Here is a 22,671-nt window from a genome sequence, read left to right as displayed (position 1 = left end):
CTGTGGGGTGTGTCATTGTGGCATCTGGAATTCCTCCTCAGCCATCCTGTGATCTTCAAATTCCCAGACTGGATACTGACCGTAGGAGGGTGCGCCTCGTCCTCTGGGGCCACCTCTTCCACGTGGTCCTCGTCCTCTCCCTCTCATGTAGTGGTATTTCTCCGGGCATGAACGTGCGAAGTGTCCTCTTTGATCACAGTAATAGCATCGGTCATTACCTCCTTGGTCCCCTCTGTCGTAACCAGATCCTCCGTTTCCACCCCATCCTCGTCCTCTGCCTCGCCCCCTCTCCTCCTGGAACCTTCCCCTGTCGTACGATGCAGGAGACCTGTAGGGAGGAGCACGAGGCTCCTCCCATGTGGGAATGGGATACAAATCAGGGGTGTGGTCAGCTTCTGTTAACAGAATCTTTACATGTTCTTTTTTCTGCTTTTTATCACCATTCACGTCTTTTCGGACTTGTCCCAACTGGAGTTTTAACAGTTGTCTCTGTAACTCTTTCACATCCTCACCTTCTTTATCAGTCACATCTTTGGCTCGTTGTAAGTACTAAATGTCTTTCCCAGGTCTGACTATCACAGCCCTGCAGGTCAGGATTGTCCATCATCATCTGTTGAACAGTCTTTGGTAACCCTTCCATGACCGCCTGTCTAAACCACACTTCTTGTGAATTTTTACTTGGGTGTACGCCGGTGCATTTGATCCAATCTTCTTTTGATTGTGTCAAGTATTGTCTAGGTGTTGTTTTGGGGTCCCACACTAGTTTAGGGATGGCTGCCCCCCTGGGTAATGGGAATGTGCCTCTGATTTGTACCGCTAAGGCGGCAAATACCTGGTGTAGGGGTGTGTCATTTGCTTTGAGATGCGTGTTTGCCTCTAATTCAATTTGACGGCGCTCTGCCGGTGTTACACATCGTGCTATGATGGCTCTCCAGTCACCTAGTGCCATGTTTTGTCCAGTGGTAAGTTTTTCCAACTTAGTCATCCACATAATACCCCCTTCTATGATGGGAGGGAGTTGGTTCGCTAGTCCGGTCACGTCAGTCAGATTGAGGGGTTTGTAAACCGTTCCGTGTGCTGTTTGCAGCAGAGGGTAGTTATACCCTTTGTCTGCATTGTTGTCGTGTGAACGTGTATTGTGTGCAGGTCCTGTGTGTCTCTGTGTCTGCCCATTAGGTGGGTCATTAAACTCTTCCCTCATCCTTTGTAATTCTTCCTCTATTTCTTGTTCGTCAATCGGTGTTAACATACGCTCACGTTCTTCCCTTTCTCTCATACTTATCTGAATGGCGCCTCGTACCCCTTCGTGTGATGTCCTAATAGCTTCACTTGCCCCTTGAGCTCTGCTTGCTACTGTGGGGTTTGGATCCCAATCCCCTGACAGTGTGATAACAGCTTTGCACTTACATATGGGGTCCCTTTGTTCTCCTGGTGTCCGGCAGCTGTTACTTACCTGTTCCAGCGTAGCCCTCTCCCTTTCATCTGCATAGTACCACACTTCTTCTTCTTCTTCCGTATCGCTCTTGGGCGGTGGCTCCTCCTTTTCCTCGTCCGTCAGGGGTGGTGGTTCTTCTTCGTCTTCCCCTTCTGAGTGTATGCTACTAAGTTCTGGGGGTGGAGCTCTTTGTCTTACCTGCTTGGGTTTCTTCTTCGTTGTGGACCTGTACTTGGGGCCTGGTGTACTGGTTGTTACCTTTGTGGATGGGTCAAAGTCCACATCCAGTCTGCCTTTGGTTATATTCAGCACTGGGTATAGCCTCGCTCTATTTCCCGTTGCTGGCTTGGTCTGATCACTATATGGGGGGTGAGGGGCGCTCGGCGCACTGAGTGCGGCCTCTACTCCTCCTTTTTTTAATTCTGGCACGTCTGTTTTAGCTTTACTTCCTGCCTTGCACGCGTGCTTTACACCCTGCCATATTACTGCCAATTGATGCCATTTACTGCTAGCTTTGTCGAATTTTTTTTGTTTGTTTTTTCCATTCCGATTTATAAATCCAACTCACAGATTTTTATCTCGGCTTCCGCCTCCTCCTTTCTCTTTTTATTAAATTTTACATTCTCCCACAACAGTCTACCTAATGGCAGAGTCAATTCCTCTTTTCCTTTTACCGCATCTTTTAACATGTCTTCCAACTTCTTCTGTCTTTTCTTTTCCTTTTTATCGCCTGCTGCAGTACCCATTCCTGCCAGCACCAGCTGCATTTGGTACTCATAGGGTCCCCAGCCACTGTTGTCAATCTCTCCCTCAAATTCTCCCTCCATTTTGTACTTCCTTTTGTCTTTCTATTGCTACCCTTCCCCCACGCCTTTCCTGGCGTGTGCTCCACTTACTCGCTTTTATTTCTGAGACGCCGCTCTCCAGGCGTTATAACTACAACTCTATTTAACTCTATTTCTGAGAGTCAGCGCTCTCCGAGCATTATAACTACAACTCTATTTAACTCTATTTCTGAGAGTCAGCACTCTCCGAGCATTATAACTACAACTCTATTTAACTCTTTCTGAGAGTCAACGCTCTCCGGGCATTCCAACCGCCACAGAATTCGGGGGTTTCCTAAAATTCCCCCCGGGCCTCTAACCCAGCTTTTGCCAGGGCCTCGTCAGACCCTGGTGGGGTCCGCCACAACCAGGACTTTAATTCGGGGGTTTCCTCAATTCCCCCGGGCCTCTAACCCAGCTTTTACCAAGGCCCCATCAGACCCTGGTGTGGTCCGCCACAACCTGGACTTTACTCGCTTCTATTTCTGAGAGACGCCGCTCTCCACAACTCTATTTTGCCTTTTTAGCGATTCAGTTTACACAGATTCACAGAGACGTTTTTAGTAGTAGTCAATCGCAGAAATTCAGTTTAAACTCGGTTTTCTGCTTACCTTCGTGCGGTCGACCTGGTCTCTGAGTGCCTGTGCGTCGCTGAATCCGGTCCGAATATGCTTCTAATCCCGGACGAGCCCCCAAATTGTTGTATCCCCAATTGATTTCCCCGAGTCCATTGATAGAAGCAGTCTTTAGGCAGTTACCGGTCTTAGCTTATTTTTTATTAAGCACAGCATACAAGATATCTTGGAGAGCCCAACATCAACCAAACGTCTCTTTGTTGGATTCTGCCACATACAGATCAAGCACACACTTTTATACAGTCCTGGGCATGTTTACTTAGAGCTAATGTATAACCTCTCGTGCTGAGCCTGTTCTACTTACTTCCTCCTTTCACTTACTGATTTACTAGTCTCATGTCTGGGTCGTTACTAGTTCAACGGTTTTCTATACCATATATGGAGTTGTTATCCTATACTTGGACTCTTGAACTCTCTCTTCCCTGTTTTGCAACAGGTACACCCAAAAGTCAGTTATGCTGTGTACGTGACTTCGTATTTCGTACACGTGCTAAATTCCTGCATAAGCAATGTGTTCTACCATGATTACAGCCAACATATATTACAAGCAATGTGTTATACAATGATTACAGTCAGTATATATTTTGAACGTACAGCATATGAGCCCTCATATGCACTAAGCAGATCTATATTCCACAGTGGTCAGGATTATCCAATATGGATAATAGTTTGTTCAGCGTCCTCCTCTCCACCACCTTTTCCAGGCTGTCCAGATTGTAGCCGGCCTTCTTAACCAGTTTGTTAAGTCTGTTGGTGTCACTGGCTCCAATGCTGCTCCCCCAGCAGACCACAGCGAAGTACAATGCACTGGCCACAACAGACTGGTAGAACATCTCCAACATCTTGCTGCGCACATTGAAGGATCGAAGTTTCCTCAAGAAAAAGAGTCGACTCATCACCTTCTTGTAGACAGCGTTGATGTTGGTCTTCCAGTTCAGTCTGTTGTCGATGGAGACACCAGGTACTTGTACTCCTCAACCATGTCCACCTCCTCTCCCAGAACTCTCAGCGGTTGTGGAGCCATCATCTTCCTCCTGAAGTCGACCACCATCTCTCTGGTCTTGGCCACGTTCAGGAGCAGGTGATTTCTTCCCGCCCACTCCACAAAGTCCTCCACTACTGCCCTGTACTCCTCCTCCCGTCCATCCCTTATACACCGTCCACTGCAGAGTCATCAGAGAACTTCTGCAGATGTCTTGACTCTGAGTTGTACTGGAAGTCAGTGTGTATAAAGTGAACAAGAAGGAGACAGAACAGTTCCCTGAGGAGCTCCAATACCACTGACCACCGTATCAGACAGCACACTGCCCAGACGGACAAACTGTGGTCTGCCTGTCAGGTAGTCAGTGATCCAGGAGACGGTGGACACGTCCACCCCCACCACCCGCAGCTTCTCACTCAGTAGCAGTGGTTGGATGGTGTTGAATGCACTGGAGAAATCAAAGAAAGTGATTCTCACAGAGTCACCGGTTCCATCCAGGTGAGACTGAGCTCGTTGCAGCAGGTAGATGATGGCATCGTCCACTCCCACATGAGGCTGGTACGCAAATTGTAGAGGGTCCAGTGAAGATTTCACCAGCGGCCTGAGGTGTGCCAAGACCAGCCTCTTCAGCACCTTCATCACATGAGATGTGAGGGCAACCGGTCGGTAGTCGTTGAGGCCAGATGGAGTCGTCTTCTTCGGTACAGGAACCAGGCAGGACGTCTTCCACAGCACCGGGACTTCCTCCTGCTTCAGGCTCAGGTTGAAGAGGTGTTGTAGGACCTCAGCCAGCTGGACAGCACAGGTCTTCAGGACCACGGGGCCGATGCCGTCAGGTCCTGCAGCCTTGCGCTGGTGGATTCTCTCCAGCTGTCTCCTAACCTGGCCAGTCGTCACAGAGAGGGGAGTGGGGTGGGGGGTCAAGGTGTCGATGGAGGAAGAGCCCTTTGAGATTGAGGGCTCTATGCAGTTCACCAGGGGGGGCAGAGGGGGAAGGGGGGGAGGCAGCAGAGGTGTTTGTGAGGTGTGGAGGAGACAGATGAGGGCGGTGAACTAAACCTGTTGAAGAAACAGTTTGGCTCGTTGTTCCTCTCCAGGTTCCCCCTGGTTGTCTCTCTCTCCCCTTGAACCCAGTAATCTCCTTCATACACACCTCCCTCACGTTGTTCTGTTGGAGTTTGGCCTCCAGCTTCCTCCTGTTGGAGTCCTTGCACTCCCTCATCTTCTCCTTCAGGTGGCGCTGCACTCTCCTGAGCTCCTCCCTGTCCCCAGACCTGAAGGCTGCTTTCTTCTTATTAAGAAGAACTTTCAGGTCACTGGTGATCCACGGCTTGTTATTGGGGAAGCAGTGTCCAGTCCGGGATGGTACGGTGGTGTGTTCACAGAATTTGATGTATTCTGTGATACAGTCCGTCCTGCTGTTGATGTCCTCCCCATGTGGTCCACACAGCACATCCCAGTCCATGGACTCAAAACAGTCCTGCAGGGCATCTTTAGCCTCCTGTGTCCACCTCCTCACAGTCCTGGTGATTACAGGCTGCCTCTGCACCAGGGGAACATACTTTCTTAAATCTTCTTAAATCTAAAGGTTCTGTTAACAGATGCTCCGCCCACCTCTGATCCTGGTTCTGATAACAGATGCTCCGCCCACCTCTGAGCCTGGTTCTGTTAACAGATGCTCTGCCCACCTCTGATCCTGGTTCTGTTAACAGATGTTCTCCACCTCTGATCCTGGTTCTGTTGGAGGTTTCTTCCTGTTAAAGGGATTTTTTTTTTCTTCCCTCTGTTGGAGGTTTTTCTTCCTTAAAGAGGAGTTTTTTCCTCCTAGCTTATGTGGGAATTGTTGAATTGTTGGTTTCTCTGTATAATGTTGTGAAGTCTTGCTGTAAAGACTTTAATGTGTTAAGTGCCATGAAATAACCTGTGTTGTGATTTGGCGCTACATAAATAAAATTGAATTGAATTGAATATAGAAATTTGATTCATGTGCAGAAAAAAGCTCCTTACGCTTTAACAAAATGCAAATACGATTGGACAGCTAAGAGCAGCTTTGCTCGAGTATGAAAATAGTCTTTTTCTTTGCATTCCAGATTGAAATGTCAGAAAGACACAACTTTACAAAATAGTCTGGTGATTGATATCTTAACAGTAATGTGATGTGTTTGAATGTACTCCATGGTTCTGCAGAAATGTCACTGCTGGTGGTCTGTTTGTTGTCCACTACTGTTGTACATAGGATTTCTAAATATCAGCGCTTTTAAAACCTGAAGCCATCACACAAGCATTAAGACATATATCTTTCTTAAACTTAATTGTCCTTAGTTTGAGGTTTGAAATCAAATTTAGTTTATGACAAGAAATCCCAGGAATCCGGGGTTTGGTACAGACATGTTTTACTGCCATGTAAACAAAAGATGCAACCAGGCTGATGTCATTTGTAACACATTTCCAGTGACTTGTAGAGGAGACAAGATCAGATATTATTCGGGATACAATGTTTAATTGGATTTTAATATGCAGTGGCTGCTATGTTTAGACCGAAAGCACTGATGCCACATGCAGACACTATGACTCAGAACAAGAAATCACAGAGCTGCTGTGCTGCTCGCACCATGTTTAGAAGCACAGAGCTTATTTGGACCGTATGTCTCAACAAGTTCCATGTTTTCTCCCTCAATGGCTCTTTCGTTCATTCGTCCTTCTTTCTTTTGTTCTCTCGTCCCACTCTTCATTTCTCCTGCTTGTATGGTTTACTCAGCTTCTTTTCTTCTTCTTTTTTTTTTCTCAGCCAAATGGGATTATAGATTCCACTGCAGCCTCCATCTGTAGCTGCAGCTTTTCATGCATCAGGTTTAGTCAAGAAACGGGATGTAAACATGCAAACATGCTCTCAGTAACATGAGCACACTTACGCAGATACCATAGCTTTGGTGCTTTAGTTAAGAATGTTTCTGACCAACCAAAAGTCTTAATGACAGAGGAAAAAATTATAATCATCAGTAAATGTAATGAATTTATTTCCCGACCACCCCAACATTAGCTGCTGCCCGTGTTTGGACGGACTGATGGACACTGGTAGAGACTGAGGCATGGCTGGGTAACTTCCTTTAACGTACAAACAGTTCATCAGATGCCCCTCAAATCCTGTCCTGCACCATGGCATTAATGCACAGTGTCCAATCCTCATGCTGTCAGGCTCACAAAGCCGTATCAAACGATACACCAAAAACTAAAGCATTAATATAGATCCCACTACTAACCCTGCTGCTGTAGCGAACCTGGTTTGTAAAGCACCACATCTCCTCACCGTCACTCTGTGATCTTAGAAGGACCCATCAAGCTGATTTCAACTCCCACATGCCTGCAGGATGTGAGCTGTTGGTAAACTCCTCTGATCTTCTTTATCACCCTCTTACCTCATAAAAACCCAAACTTCTGCCACAAGTGACGGTATTCAACCTTTTAGGGTATAAAACCTGTCACTTTGGAGACCACGTCCGCCCAGCCGAAAACCACAGGACACCCCTGTAAGCCCTTTGGGTCAATACACCAACTCCACAGTTGACCCTTTCCAGACCCGATGACTGGATTGATCATCCTGGAAGATCCACGTCTCCCTCATGTGGTCAGATGTGCCCAAAACTCACAAACTATCAGAACCAATTATGGACTCTGAAGGACTACAGACACTTCTGTCCTGTATGCTATTATATTATTCTACTAACAGTGATGTTAATCTAAAGTTTAGGTGTCACTAAACTATATCCTGAGTCTAAGAGAGGTGAACATTGTTTAACCCAAATGCTCTACCTCACTCTTCTCCTCCTCTCTCACCTCTCTATCTGATTAATTAGGTAAAATGACCTCATCGTTTAAAATGTGATCCGTGTTATAATAATATATCTCAACACGTTGGTGAAGTGAAATAAGGAACTTCTTTTAGACATAGTTTGGATCAAATCATGTTAAACGTGGGCCCTCATGACACCCCTCTTCCTAACACCTCCTCCTCATGACTCCCCTCCTCCTGACACTTCCTCATGACACCCCTCCTCCTAACACCTCCTTCTCCTGACAACCCTCCTCCTAACACCTCCTCATGACACCCCTCCTCCTGATACCCCTCCTCCTGACACCTCCTCATGACACCTCCTCCTCCTGACACCGGGTATCGATAAGGTGAAATTCGACACCCTAATCCATCCTCTTTAGCTTAAAAGATGATCAGCAGATTCATTTTTTAGTTTGGTTCAAGATTCATTTTATATTCACCTAAGATTCGGTTCATGATTCGTTTCTATTTTCTTTTAGATTCGTTTGATTCGCATCAGATTCACTTTGAGATTTTGTTTTAGTTTTCAGTTATTTTTGAGTTTCACTAAGTTTTAACTTCGTCATTTTTATATCTGCCTTTTTGTTAAGCTTCGAGGTCACATAATAATCAAAGTCGCAGAGTATGTCAGCAACTTTACTGATCACATATTTAATTCAACCCATTTTGACGAGCCTGTATCACTATCAGTATGCGGGCCAGGCTAGCTCTAAGCGTTCATCAGAGTTACAAGTCGGGACGATTAGTGAATCGCCGACCCAAGTCTCAACCGGCCGACGCCGGCTGACCGAGATGTCTTCCGCCTCTCTGCCTGACGACCTCCACGGGACCTCAAGGCCAGCTTCTGACAGATGAACGGATTGGAAGCTGAGAATGGGAGGAAACCCCCGTTATTGGACTTCCATCTACCGGACCTCTGAGTGACACCATCTGGACCCGTCTCCGGCCCGTGGTCGAAATCATTACAAAGTAGGCTGGTTCATTTCTTCAGGGTGAAGAATTCTAAAATAGTATTATCGACTTAAATTTCGATAATTTTCTCTGTTAGCCCGGTACAAGTTCGCTCGTTCACTTCATCATCAGTAAACAGAAGTAATTTGTACATTCTCATTCATATAAACACATCTGTCATTTAGTCATTTCTTGAGAAGTTATACAATAAATCCTTTTAATTAGACCCAACTGTGTCATGGTTTTGTCTTTCTGAATATATCAAAGAATTTAAATTCCGATACGAGAATTTTCGATTGAGGTTATGATTGACTGATTTCATATTGATTTTTAATTAATAATTTGTCCAATATTGGACTGGTACCCCTCTAATAACGAGAGCAAGATTTAATCCTCATGAATTAAATTGACATAAAGCTACACTGCCCTCGATTTGAAATCTGCTGGTTTATTGGCAAATGTAGACCGACTCTCACGGTGGCAGTGTAGGTTGATGGTCCGTCTGGGAAGCTTTACATTTTCATTTACATCTATGTCTGACTGTCCACTATAATTTGAGATTAGAAACTGTCTATGTACGGGCTGTAGTCTCGCCACTTCGAGGACAACTTGCACAATCTAAAACTTAAGCTAAAGCAAAACCAGTGTCTGTGGCTGGTCAGGAAATGTTGCTTTTCTAAGCAGCCACATCAAGTTGCACAGAAACTGTGCCCATCAGCTCGCTAACTTCTGAACTGCTCCTGAGAATGTCACACAGACAACCGAGCAGGAGAAACAAAGACAGACAATTTCCTCTGCCAAAGACTGAGCCTCAAATCTTCTGGCAGGATGTGCTGCATTTTCATCCAGCAGCGCTTCTCTTATTGGCAGCGCCTGGTACCTTACTGCCTCCACACTGTGTACACAGCTGTTCCACCCAGTCTGTGACAATGACTTCAATGTGGTGTTGGACGTGTTTCATTTGAAGACGGACCGTCTCCCGGTGGATACTGACAACAGTGTGAACATCCTGTGCAAGTAGTCAAAATAAGCAGCTTTGTTCAGCATCAGCCACCATCCAGTTTAATATATTTAATCAGCTTATCAATTCATTTGAATTTATTTAATTTGCACTTGCTGATAGGACACCAGTCTATTTGGAACAATTATTTATGTTAAACAAGAAACAGTCAAACATAATCTGAAACATGAATTATCATGAGAAATCTAATCCTTCAATATACTCAGAAAATGATGACAGTGACAACATTCAGGTCTAATGGAGGATATTTATTGAGTACACTAATATGAATAATGTGAATATGGGATTACATGAATGTGATGACAATAACAATAATCACAAATACACCAGAAACAAACAAACTATTTTGGTAGAGGAATGAAAGAGGGGATATTGAAGGTGGATCTAAAGTGAATAACCAATTTAAAATTAATTTAGGTGTTTAAGTTATTGAGACATCACCCATTTGATCAAAGATATCGTATTACTGTTAATGGAGATCACGGGGCTGGAGAGTCCCATCGTGGTCCTGTCTGAGCTGCAGTCAGGCCTAGGGTTCAGAGATGGGAGTCCTCATCCGCTACCATCGTCTGGAGAACTTCCGTTGGATGCTTCTGTCACTCAGCGGTCACGCATGCGTTGACAGGTTCTGGAGAGTACCGGTGACTGGTATGTTCGTCGTGTAAATCAGATTAGACTGGACAGTTTAAATAATAAAAAGCTCCAATGGTTTGAATTAACTTTAATAGATAACTATTATTCACTGTGAAATGATAAAAACGTCATCACACCTCCTCTGGGTGATTTTGCAGAGATTTTTGCTTTATTTTTTTTTATCAAATTCAGGGGGGTACACATCAGGCGATGGTGGATTCGGGCTGTATGCAATTGATGGGGGTCCCATTCGAACGTATTGGCATGGACCTCATCGGGCCATTCCACCGGAGTGCACGGGGATATCGCTTCGTGTTAGTCCTAGTGGATTACGCAACACAATATCCTGAGGCAGTGCCATTGCGCAGCATTTCTGCAAAGAGTGTTGCGCAGGCTCTGTTTCAGGTCATCTCCCGAGTCAGAATCCCGAAAGAGATTCTGACTGACCAGGGCACCCAGTTCATGTCACGAACACTGAGAGAACTTTATGGATTACTGGACATAAAGTCTATTCGGACCAGTGTTTATCACCCACAGACTGACGGGCTTGTGGAGCGTCTGAATAAGACTTTAAAGTCCATGATTCGTAAATTTATACACGACGATGGACGTAATTGGGATAAATGGCTTGATCCTCTGTTGTTTGCAGTGCGGGAGGTCCCCCAGGCCTCGATGGGATTTTCTCCCTTTGAACTGCTGTTTGGCAGGAAACCACGAGGGGTGCTCGACCTGCTTAAAGAAAACTGGGAGGAAGGTCCAAGCTCCAGCAAAAGTGAAATTCAATACGTCCTGGACCTGCGAGCAAAACTCCACACACTGGGTCAGATGTCACGGGAGAATTTGCTCCAGGCCTAGGAGCGTCAACAACGGCTGTACAACAGAGGGGCCAAGCTGAGGCAATTCACACCGGGAGAAAAGGTACTTGTATTGCTTCCTTCTTCCAGCTCAAAACTCCTCGCCAAGTGGCAAGGACACTTTGTGGTCACATGGCGAGTAGGGGACGTCGACTATGAGGTGGTGCGGTCTGACAGGGGCGGAGCTACACAGCTCTACCACCTCAACCTCTTAAAAGCATGGAGAGAGGCGGAGTCTGTTTTTCTGGTGTCCGCGGTATCTGAGAGGAGCTGGGGCCAGAGATTCCAAAGTCCACCAATCCTGCCTCACTCCCTTTCAACGCCCATCTCTCCGGGACCCAGAGAACAGACGTTGCCCAGTTGCAGAAGCAGTTTGCTGATGTGTTCTCCCTCCTGCCAGGACGCACGAACCTCATAGTGCACAACATTGAGACGTCTCCAGACGTGACGGTGCGGTCACAAGAGGAAAATTGTTCAGAGAGAATTGGCTGCTATGCTGGAGATGGGAGTAATAGAATAGTCCAACAGTGCCTGGTGTAGCCCCATTGTTCTTGTTGTCAAGAAGGATGGATCTATACGGTTCTGTGTGGACTATCGCAGGGTGAATGATGTGTCACGATTTGATGCGTACCCAATGCCCCGGGTCGACGAACTCCTGGACCAGCTGGGCACTGTACGTTTCTTCACAACACTGGATTTAACCAAGAGCTACTGGCAGATTCCTCTCTCGCCAGAGTCCAAGGAAAAAACGGCCTTCTCCACTCCGTTTGGATTATACCAATTCACCACACTTCCCTTTGGGTTGTTTGGTGCCCCGGCCACTTTCCAACGCCTCATGGACCGGGTGCTGCGTCCGCACGCTGCATATGCTGCTGCCTACCTGGATGATGTCATCATCCACAGCAGCACGTGCAGCGGGTGTGCGCAGTGCTGGAGTCCCTGAGGCAGGCTGGGCTCACCGCCAACCCAGGGAAGTGTGCAGTTGGACGGAGGGAGGTACGGTGTCTGGGGTACCACTTGGGCGGTGGGCAGGTGCGCCCTCAGGTGGACAAGACGGCGGCTATCGCGGCCTGTCCGCAGCCCAAGACAAAAAAAGAGATGAGGTGGGTTTTGGGGCTGGCGGGGTATTACAGACGGTTTAGCCCAGGCTTCATGGAACTGACCGACCTGACCCGGAAAGGTGCCTCGGATCCGGTCCAGTGGACGGGCAGTGCCAGCGGGCAGTTGAGAAGGTAAAACGGGCTCTCTGCGGGGAACCACTTCTCCACACCCCTAACTTCTCTCTCCCCATTACTCTGCAGACTGATGCGTCGAACAGAGGGCTGGGGGCTGTTTTGTCCCAGCAGGTGCGGGGGATGGATCGCCCTGTTGTGTACATCAGCCGGAAGTTATCGGAGAGGGAGGCCAGGTACAGCACAGTGGAGAAGGAGTGCCTGGCCATCCGGTGGGCGGTCGACTCCCTGCGGTACTACCTGCTGGGACGCTCATTCACCCTCTGTTCGGACCACGCTCCGCTCCAGTGGCTCCACCACATGAAGGATACCAATGCCCGGATCACTCGGTGGTATCTGGCGTTACAGCCTTTTAACTTCAAGGTGATCCATAGGCCGGGGGCGCAGATGACTGTGGCCGACTTCCTCTCCCGCTCTCAGGGGAGGGAGGGGGAGTAGGTTAGGCCAGATGGCTCCCCGGCCTAAGTCGGGCGGTGGGGGTATGTGGTGGCGGGGTGTGGTTAGCTCAGCTGCAGGGGGTAGAGAGTGGGAGGAGTGGTTCAGGGAACGGTGCCGGGAAAGGGTAATGAGCACAGCTGAGCCGAATACAAACTGATGAGTACAGCTGAGCTGGAGGTGAACTGATGAGCTCTCCCCTATAAAGGGGAGCAGGGAGAAGGAGGAAGGGGAGAAGCGGTTGCACGAAGACATTGGGCAAATAAAGGCATTTTATACCCGAACGTATGTCATCTGTGTCATCTGTGTCCAGGAGAGACCCCGGTAGCACCAACCTTGCTACACACATCGTCCTGATAGATCTTATAGAACCATATCATCCTGATAGATCTTATAGAACCACATCATCCTGATAGATCTTGTAGAACCACATCATCCTGACAGATCTTCTCTCTCGGCCTGCTTGTGGTTCCCAGAGTTTCCAAAAGCAGAATGGGAGGCGGAGCTTCAATTTTCAGGCTCCCAGTTTGTGTTCAGGAGCAGAAACTCTCTCTAGCTTTAAGGTTCGACTCAAAACTTTCCTTTTTGATAAAGCTTGTTGAAGCTGCTCAGGTGAACCTGAACCATCCTGCAGTTCTGCTGTTCTCGACCGAGGCTGCTGGGGGACCTCGTTATACACTGAGCTTCTTTTCTCTCTCCATAACTCATATCTCACCATTACATTCCATTAACTTCACTCTTTCACTCTCCATAACTCACCATTACATCTCATGAACTTCACTCTCCATAACTCTTATCTCACCATTACATCTCATGAACATCACTCTTTCACTCTATAACTCATATCTCACCATTACATCTCATGAACTTCACTCTTTCACTCTCCATAAGTCATATCTCACCATTACATCTCATTAACTTCACTCTTTAACTCTCTATAATTCATATCTCACATTACATTCCATTAACTTCACTCTTTCACTCTCCATATCTCACCATTACATCTCATTAACTTCACTCTATAACTAATATATCACCATTACATTAACTTCACTCTTTCACCCTCTATTGTTATGTGGTGGGTGTTTTTCCAGGACCCAAATGCAAGCTCACAGACTCGAGGTTTCAAGTTCTAAAAATACAGTCTTTATTGTCCAAAAACAAACAAAAAACAACGAACCAAAAGGTGGCACCAAGCGTGTCCACTTACTTCCAGTCGGGAGGGCAACTCGACCGACAGCTCCAGGGGGACACGGCTGACAGGGCAGCCGGCAGACCAGCGGAAGGGACGGCGTCAACAATCTTCCGAGCCGGGAGGGCAACTCCACCGACTGGTGATTTTGACGGGGAATATCCGCAGGAGGCACAGAGGCCGGAGGAACGGGAACAGGACTGACGGAGAGCAGACGGAGGGCGGACGGGTGGCTAACAAAAATGAACCGACAACCAGAGTTGTGCAGGGGCAGGTTACATATAGTCTGGGGAGGTGATCAGGGAGATGCAGCACACCTGCAGGTGGTGATCAGGGGTGAGTGGCTGTATCTGCTGGGACCGGTGAGGGGCGTGGCCACAGACAAAGACAGGGGACACAGGAGGAGAGGTGATCGGGGGCAAAATGGAGGAAAAAACTGGACTCCTGACATCTATAACTCATGTCTCACCATTACATTCCATTAACCTCCCCCCCTCAAAGGGAGCCTCTCGGCGACCAAAACTGGACCGGACTGGGTGGGAGGAGGGGGGACGGAGGACCACACCAACACAAGACACGAGACAGGAAACCTAGGTGGACGGAAGAAGGCCACGGGGCAGGAAGGCCTGGGGTGACTGCTCCGGAGGACGGCCACGGGGCAGGACAGGTTCGGCTCTTCATTCCAGTGGTCTTGCTTATCAGTGAGTTGTCCTTGTGTATGAACTGTGCTTGATCTCTGGATTTGGGCCTTTTGAAACAAACTGTGACTTTGATTGTGGATTTATCTCTTGATTCCTCTGCTGTGACTTTTCTGATAAAATCAGGAAACATCATTGTAACTGAACAGTCTGTCTGGGAGTTGTGTTTGAGTTTAATCTCTGCTCATTAAATAAATACAGTGAAGACCAACTGTATGAGCAGCAAGCAACAAGGAAGGGAATGGTCCTATACACCAGTTGCACTGTACAGTGTTTGGCTGCACAGCATGCATCTGCAAACAACTGACTGACTGACCCATTTATGAACAAATGCTACTCTGTGCTGCCAAACAGTGTCCAAATCCAGTCTTTATTTCTAAGTGCACTGAAGATCTCAACATTTCCACTGATACCAAACATGACAGGATGAATTTAACGGACATGCACATTAAATAGTGAACAGTAGGGATAAATAGAATAAAATAAGACTATCAAATGATTCAACATAACAACCTTAAAGCCTCTGAAAGCTTTTATTTCACTGTATTTTAACGGTGCTTTGACAAAATCTAATTTTGCAAAACCTAAACTGCAAGACGATGTACACATTTGAATCGGTCTAAATGATAATAATTGTGAGAGGGATGTTGTGTGGAGGGAGATACTCAAAGCGGCGCACAGGCTATGCTTCCTTACTGAACCCTTAAAGCAGGCATAGAGCCGAACAGCAGACTGAAGCTCTGAATAACACTTCCTATGGAGAACTGCCTCATTGGGCTCCAGCTGTCGTCAGCTGCTGTCAATGGGAAGAGTGTCTGGCAGGTTTTTTTTTATTCACACCGAGCTCTGCCTTCTCCTCCTCCACAGCTCCTCCTGTCTCGCCCTGACTTTCTGTCAAACAACACCTGAGAGCACTGACAGGTGCTGGAGGAAGAGAAAGGTTCAATTAATTCAAAACTTCTTCATAATTTCTTTTCATTTGTGTTTTGGTCTGCTGTGGATTTCTGCAGAATCATAAACGGCGGTGTGAAATAATTCATAAACCTACTTATAGCTCTTACATGAGTTAGTTATTCTAGTTATTCTAATAGCAAATTCATTAGCTGAGAAATAGTGAGTTGCAGTAACAGTTGTTGAAAGCCTTTGTGTCTGCAGAGGGAACTCTGGGAAATGTCCTCAAGTGATGTCACTTGAGTCAGCTGGTTGAAGGGTTGAAAAATCCCCAAATCTGTTGTTGTGTGGCATTTGATAAAAAGTCCGAGTAAATCCAGCTCATTGAAACACGAGTGTCTACGTGTCATTTGGGTCAGTCAGTCGTTATACTCAATTTGTGTTTAATTTTATGCATTTTATCTGTTCTTATACATCACATTTCTTTTCCATATTTTTAAATGTTCCTTTATATCTGTTTTTATGTCAACCAGTGCATTTAATTATCTTGCTGTGAAGCACTTTGAGCTGCATTTCTTGTATGAAAGGTACTATACAAATGAAATGTATTATTAGTATTATTATTATTATTATTTCATGAAAACCTGATCTCACAGAAAACACTGAAATGACCACGACTTCTGAACACTGTAGTATATGGTAGTAGCGCTTAGTGTTAAATAATGTGTTAAATTACCTCCTAATACAGCTCAAGGGGGTCCCGGTCCTTTCACATATTTCTGAGCTCATTTGTCTTTACTTTCCAAACCGTAACAATCACTGTTACAAAATATTGACGTTTAACGGGATGGCAGTGCCACGGTTAATCTCCAGTTTGTTCACAGAGTCTACATGTGCAGGTTCAGGGTACAGTCAAGGTTTTGGTTCAAATGATCACTTTAATCCACATCACAATGTGGAAGTTACTACCTCCTCAACATTATGCAACGTTTCTCATCATGGCAGCAGTAGAACACAGTTTTAAAAAACGGTTTCCAGTCTCCAACTGTGAGATCTCCTGCAGCCAAATCTGCTGCTGTATTTAACCAGCCACCAATCCAGCTTGTGATAGTAGAGAAGAACTCACATTATACAGATGTCATCTGATGTTCATGTGGCTAAAGGGCTGCACGATATTTGATAAAGTGAGAATCACACATTTCTTTGTAGAATTAAGATCATGATTCTCTCATAATCCTTTTTCTTTAAAAATATTAATTGCACTCATTTAGCAGATACAGAAGAAAACACCACACAAAATGTGATGGTCCCTGATGTAGGACTGGTGTGATGCTGACTTCTGCCAACATCCAACTTTATTTCCCCAAATCTACGAATCAAATAATTGAATCCATTTTTTAATAACCTAAGCTGAAGTGGTTGGGGATTCATTACTTTGCAGTAATAATCAGTTCTGTGGACACTGCAGACTTTAACACTCAGTAATGACACTTCAAACCAAAGTTATAACAAGGTTCTCCGTTATTTTATTTTGATTTAGTCCCACAGTCCTGCGGCCCAAACACTTACTAAAGCACCAAATGTGTATTAATCCACTGCTGTGAAATCATTTATTTTTTTATACAGGTGATTGTTTTGAGAAATTACTGAACTTAGATTTATTTACAGTATTTAAAGAGCTGCTTGTATTTTTTTATTTTTATAAAAAAAAAAAAATTCTAATTGTTGATAATAGTAAATCATTTCCCTTTAATTAGAAAATAAATGATCTTGATAAGGAAACTGGACAAAACTCTGCAAATGAGACCAAACATCTAATAAAACAGAATCACAGCAGATGTTGGGAGTAGATGAATAAAAGGGAAACGAGGACACAGAGAGGAATGAGCTGCACCTCTCTGGTCGGCAGCTTTCGGCACCGTGTGTCTCTGCCAAAGATGTCAGTGTGTCTGACAGTTATACAGCCCGCCTCAAAATTATTCTTTGGGGCTTATCATGCCATGGGCTGGCATGATAAGAGACACAATTTTCAACTGTAGAGTTTTGGCTTCAGTGGGTCTTGTACATAAGTCTATTTTTAATTTCTTTTCTCTTTCTATGAGGTCACACATTCCTCTTGTGAACAGTAAAAACAGGAGATTATGTGTGGATGTATGTTGGTACTGTTGGCTCATCTTGGATCTTGTCCATCACGTCTGAGTGAAGCCAACCAGAAGACTTTTAACTTGAAGCAGGGATTTAGCTTTAATCACCTCACCCTCGGTGACCCCTGCCTTCTGTAGCAGAGCCCGGTTCAGTTGTTGGAGTCTTAACGCTGAATTATTCAGCTCCAGCATAAATAGTGAAGTACTCTCCCCATGAGCGGGCTGTGGGGTTAAACTTGCTCTCAGTGTGAGCTTCTGAAGGTGAGCCGCAGTTTTAGCTCTGCAAACTCAGACGAGACCTGGGCACCATGCAGTGCCGTCTGCAGCTGTCAACAAGACTTTGTTGAATGATTCATGCTCTTCACTGCCGGCCAACGTGTTGCAAACAGAATGGATGATGTCTCCGTACATGATGCTTCAAACCCGATCGTGAGCTCAACTCTTCAGGCCCAAGTTCAAAGTAAAACTCTTTACACGCTAACAGGGCCGCAACCCAGACTGTCACGTGTGCTTATATGAAAGGTGAAAGGTCAACCAAGAGCAGACTACGACCTGATTGGTTGCAGAGTGACTTCGTAGTTGGAAGAACTGTTGGAAGAAAGTGACCCCTTTTTTCTGTATCCGCAGAGAACGTGATAGTTCATCACACACCGAAGGCAGGTTCAACATACAGACATCTTTCTATTAGCTGCCTTAACTACACCGAATAAACGTACTGCGCTAAGCAGTCACACGAAGGTGGTTATCAAATCGGTGAATCCACCCAGGTTTCTCCACTCTAGCTATGAGTGCGTTCACGCAATAGAGGAGAAATAATCAGAAACGTTGAGAGCAGCACATTTTACAAACGAGGAGCAAACTATAAGTTTTGAAACATCTGAAACGTAATATGTTCATAATCTCTTTTTACCATCACTAAATGGGAACATCCAACTATAAGTACATTACATTTATGTCTATTTTCATGGCATGTGTGACCATTTCAGCTATATTTTTTCCACGTGCAACATGCTGGTGTCAAATGGACTTGGGAGAAAATAAGAGATAGATATAAAAACACAATCTTAAGCAGCAGGTAAATTCACTTTCATATATTAAAGTACAAGGAGAACAAAGCTTCCGTGCTTCTGTCAGGCTCTGTTTGTAGGATCGTGTACTAACGCTTTGAAGCTGCTGGAACCCCACAGGATCAAATGAGATGAAGACAGGAGGATGCCCTCCTACATAGGAGTACAGTCAGGAGGGCTGCTCCTTAATGGAAGGGGTGTGTCAGCAAACCCTGGTGGAAGTGGCAGCACCCAACAGGCATAATTTGTTCAGGGTGTGTGTTAATGAATTCATGTTTAATTTTTTTTTTTTTAAAAGGCAGCAAATAAAATGTGTTCTCTCAGGTGGAGGTCTGAGATGATGAAACACCGGGATCCTGGTATAAAAAAAAAGTAAATCAAAAGACTATCAAATAATATAGACTGTGAAGGAAAAAAAATCCTGTTGTTTGGTCTATATTTTAGGCGCCAAAAAAAGATTGTTGTTGCTCTCCCTCTGTTTGGTTGCTGCTATTATCTCACATGTCCTCTCTTGGGTCACTTTGAATCATTGCAGGGTTGACAACGGGGCCTTCAGGACCCTAAAGGTCATCTCTATCCTGACCCTGGTTTTGGTGAGGGCCCCGCAAGACCTGTTTTGCGGCCCTGCATCAGAGTCAGGATAGGGAGTCACTGTCTCCCACCATCAAATCCACTTACCTGCCCTGAAGTTAAAAAGAAATATTGCCATGATGAGTATCACAAAGTGCTATTTCAAAAGTATGACAAAAATATCAATATGCAATGTACAGTTTGTATACCTGCTCAAATCCGAGCTACAGTTCAGACTTCCTGAAGATCCAGGAGTCATGAACTGACCTTGTCCTCCTTGCCTCAGTGCTGGAGACCATGCCGTGATGGTCACCTGTTATCTGCAAAAGCTTTTGGAGTAAACAATGATTACACAACATGAAACCATTTGAGTTCATGTGTAGCATCAGTGTGCATTTGAACAGACTCCATGTTGGAGAGAAAAGTCCAGACTGTGATGAATGTGCTGTGTGAATGTTTCCATACAGTGCATCCGGAAAGTATTCACAGCGCTTCACTTTTTCCACATTTTGTTATGTTATAGCCTTATTCCAAAATGGATTTAATTCATTTTTTTCCTCAAAATTGTACACACAATACCCCATAATGATAACGTGAAAAAAGTTTTTTAGAAATTTTTGCAAATCTATGAAAAATAAAAAATGAAAAAAATCACATACATAAATATTCACAGCCTTTGCCATGACACTCAAAACTGAGCTCAGGTGCATCCTGTTTCCACTGATCATCCTTGAGATGTTTCTACAACTTGATTGGAGTCCACCTGGTAAATTCAGTTGATTGGACATGATTTGGAAAGACACACACCGTCTATATGAGGTCCCACAGTTGACATGTCAGAGCACAAACCAAGACAGGATTGTATCGAGGCTCAGATCTGGGGAAGAGTACAGAAACATTTCTGCAGCATTGAAGGTCCCAATGAGCACACTGGCCTCCATCATCTGTAAATGGAAGAAGTTTGAACCACCAGGACTCTTCCTAGAGTTGGCCGCCCGGCCAAACTGAGTGATCGGGGGAGAAGGGCCTTAGTCAGGGAGGTGACCAAGAACCCAATGGTCACTCTGACAGAGCTCCAATGTTGCTCTGTGAAGAGGAGAACCTTCCAGAAGGACAACCATCTCTGCAGCACTCCACCAAGCAGGCCTGTATGGTAGAGTGGCCAGACGGAAGACACTCCTCAGTAAAAGGAACATGACAGCCCACCTGGAGTTTACCAAAAGGCACCTAAAGGACTGTCAGACCATGAGAAACTAAATTCTCTGGTCTGATGAAACAAAGATTGAACTCTTTGGCCTGAATGCCAAGCGTCATGTTTGGAGGAAACCAGGCACCGCTCATCACCTGGCCAATACCATCTCTACGGTGAAGCATGGTGGTGGCAGCATCATGCTGTGGGGATATTTTTCAGCAGCAGGAACTGGGAGACTAGTCAGGATGGAGGGAAAGATGAATGCAGCAATGTACAGAGACATCCTTGATGAAAACCTTCTCCAGAGCGCTCTGGACCTCAGACTGGGGCGAAGGTTAATCTTCCAACAGGACAACGACCCGAAGCACACAGCCAAGATAAAAAAGGAGTGTCTTCGGGACGACTCTGTGAATGTCCTTGAGTGTCCCAGCCAGAGCCCAGACTTGAACCCGATTGAACATCTCTGGAGAGATCTGAAGATGTCTGTGCACCGACGCTCCCCATCCAACCTGTTGGAGCTTCAGAGGTCCTGCAAAGGCTTGTAACATCGTACTCAAAAAGACTTGAGGCTGTAATTGCTGCCAAAGGTGCTTCAACAAAGCATTGAGCAAAGGCTGTGAATACTTATGTACGTGTTATATTTTCGTTTTTTATTTTAAATAGATTTGCTCAAATTTGAAACAATTTTTTTCACTTTGTCATTATGGGGTATTGTGTGTAGAATATTGAGGAAAAAATGAATTTAATCCATTTTGGAATAAAACTGTAACATAATAAAATGTGGAAAAAAGTGAAGCGTTGTGAATACTTTCCAGATGCACTGTATGTGCTGACAGGGAATGATTTTAAATCGCCAGGCTGCTGCATTTTGTGCAAAGCCCCTGTGTTCATGCCGGTAACATGCTGGTGAACAGAGATGACCCGACTCGCTCTGTCTGCACGGCTCTGGGTCCAAACAGCACCACCAACTCTGTCTGTTCTCTCTGGAGAACTGGGGGCTGAAAAGAGAGAACAAATCCTGCTGACTGTGGGAAAGAATTGTACTTCAAGAGAAATAATATTGATCTAAAGGAAAGTAATGGTGAACACAATTGTCGTCATCCTCATCCTTTTTCAGACTGAAAGTTCAAATGGAAATAAAAGGTAGGCACTAAGATTATCAGGAATATCTCTTTTAAAAAAATACAAGTCAGAAACATATGATGCAGTTTTATAACCTGAGCATTAAGATAAAAAGAATTGGGCTCATTAATGCTGAAAAATGTATGTATCTTTAAAAGTGTGGGAGTAATTCCTCCTTTGAACAATCCATTTAAAGAAGTAGAGTGGGAACAGAGAGAGCAGTATTTTTTATTTTGGAGAAATATGAAGCGACAGACACTTAAGAGGATGGTTTTGTCGCACAGCATTAAAATCCAATCATCAAAGGATTTTTTTTTTAGCTGTTTTTTTTTGTTTTATGTAATAATTATAAAATGAAAAGCATGAGAAGTTTAATACGTATTTAGACTTCAGAAATTATTCAGACTCAGTTTGTGCAGATTTGACTGTGTTGTAATTTTAATTTACATGAAACTGGCCTTTTACCACCAGTCCACACACCATAACACATAATTACAAAGTTAAAAAAAGGTTATTGAATTTTATTGCAAATTTATTTGAATTAATTCAGTTCTTATAGAATAATTGATGCTCCTAATTTTGTGAAAGAGAAAGAAGGCAGTCTTAGGGCCCAATTATGTGTGTTAAAGGACATATCCTGGTCAAAAATAACTCCAAGGTTCCCTACAGTATTATCTGAAGGTGCAATGTCATCCAGAGCAACTATATGGTATTATATATTATACTATGAATTCAGAGGTCGAAAATTAATCGTCATCCAGGCCTTCATGTTTTCAAGACATGCTTGAAGTTTGAGGCTTCATAGATAAATAAAGCAGGCTATCATCTGTATAGAAGTGGAAACTGATGCAGGGTTTCCTCAAAATATTATCATAATAGGGAGGAATAAATAACGTGTAGCAAGTCTGAGCTACCGTGGGGTTCCTTTGAGACAGATGACGACCCGCTGAGCCACAAAGTT

The sequence above is a fragment of the Embiotoca jacksoni genome, unplaced genomic scaffold (assembly GCF_022577435.1).
Source record: "Embiotoca jacksoni isolate LCO1_2020_lvr unplaced genomic scaffold, fEmbJac1.0.p SCAF_16, whole genome shotgun sequence".
NCBI lineage: Eukaryota > Metazoa > Chordata > Actinopteri > Embiotocidae > Embiotoca > Embiotoca jacksoni.
Note: the sequence above shows the minus strand (reverse complement) of the source record.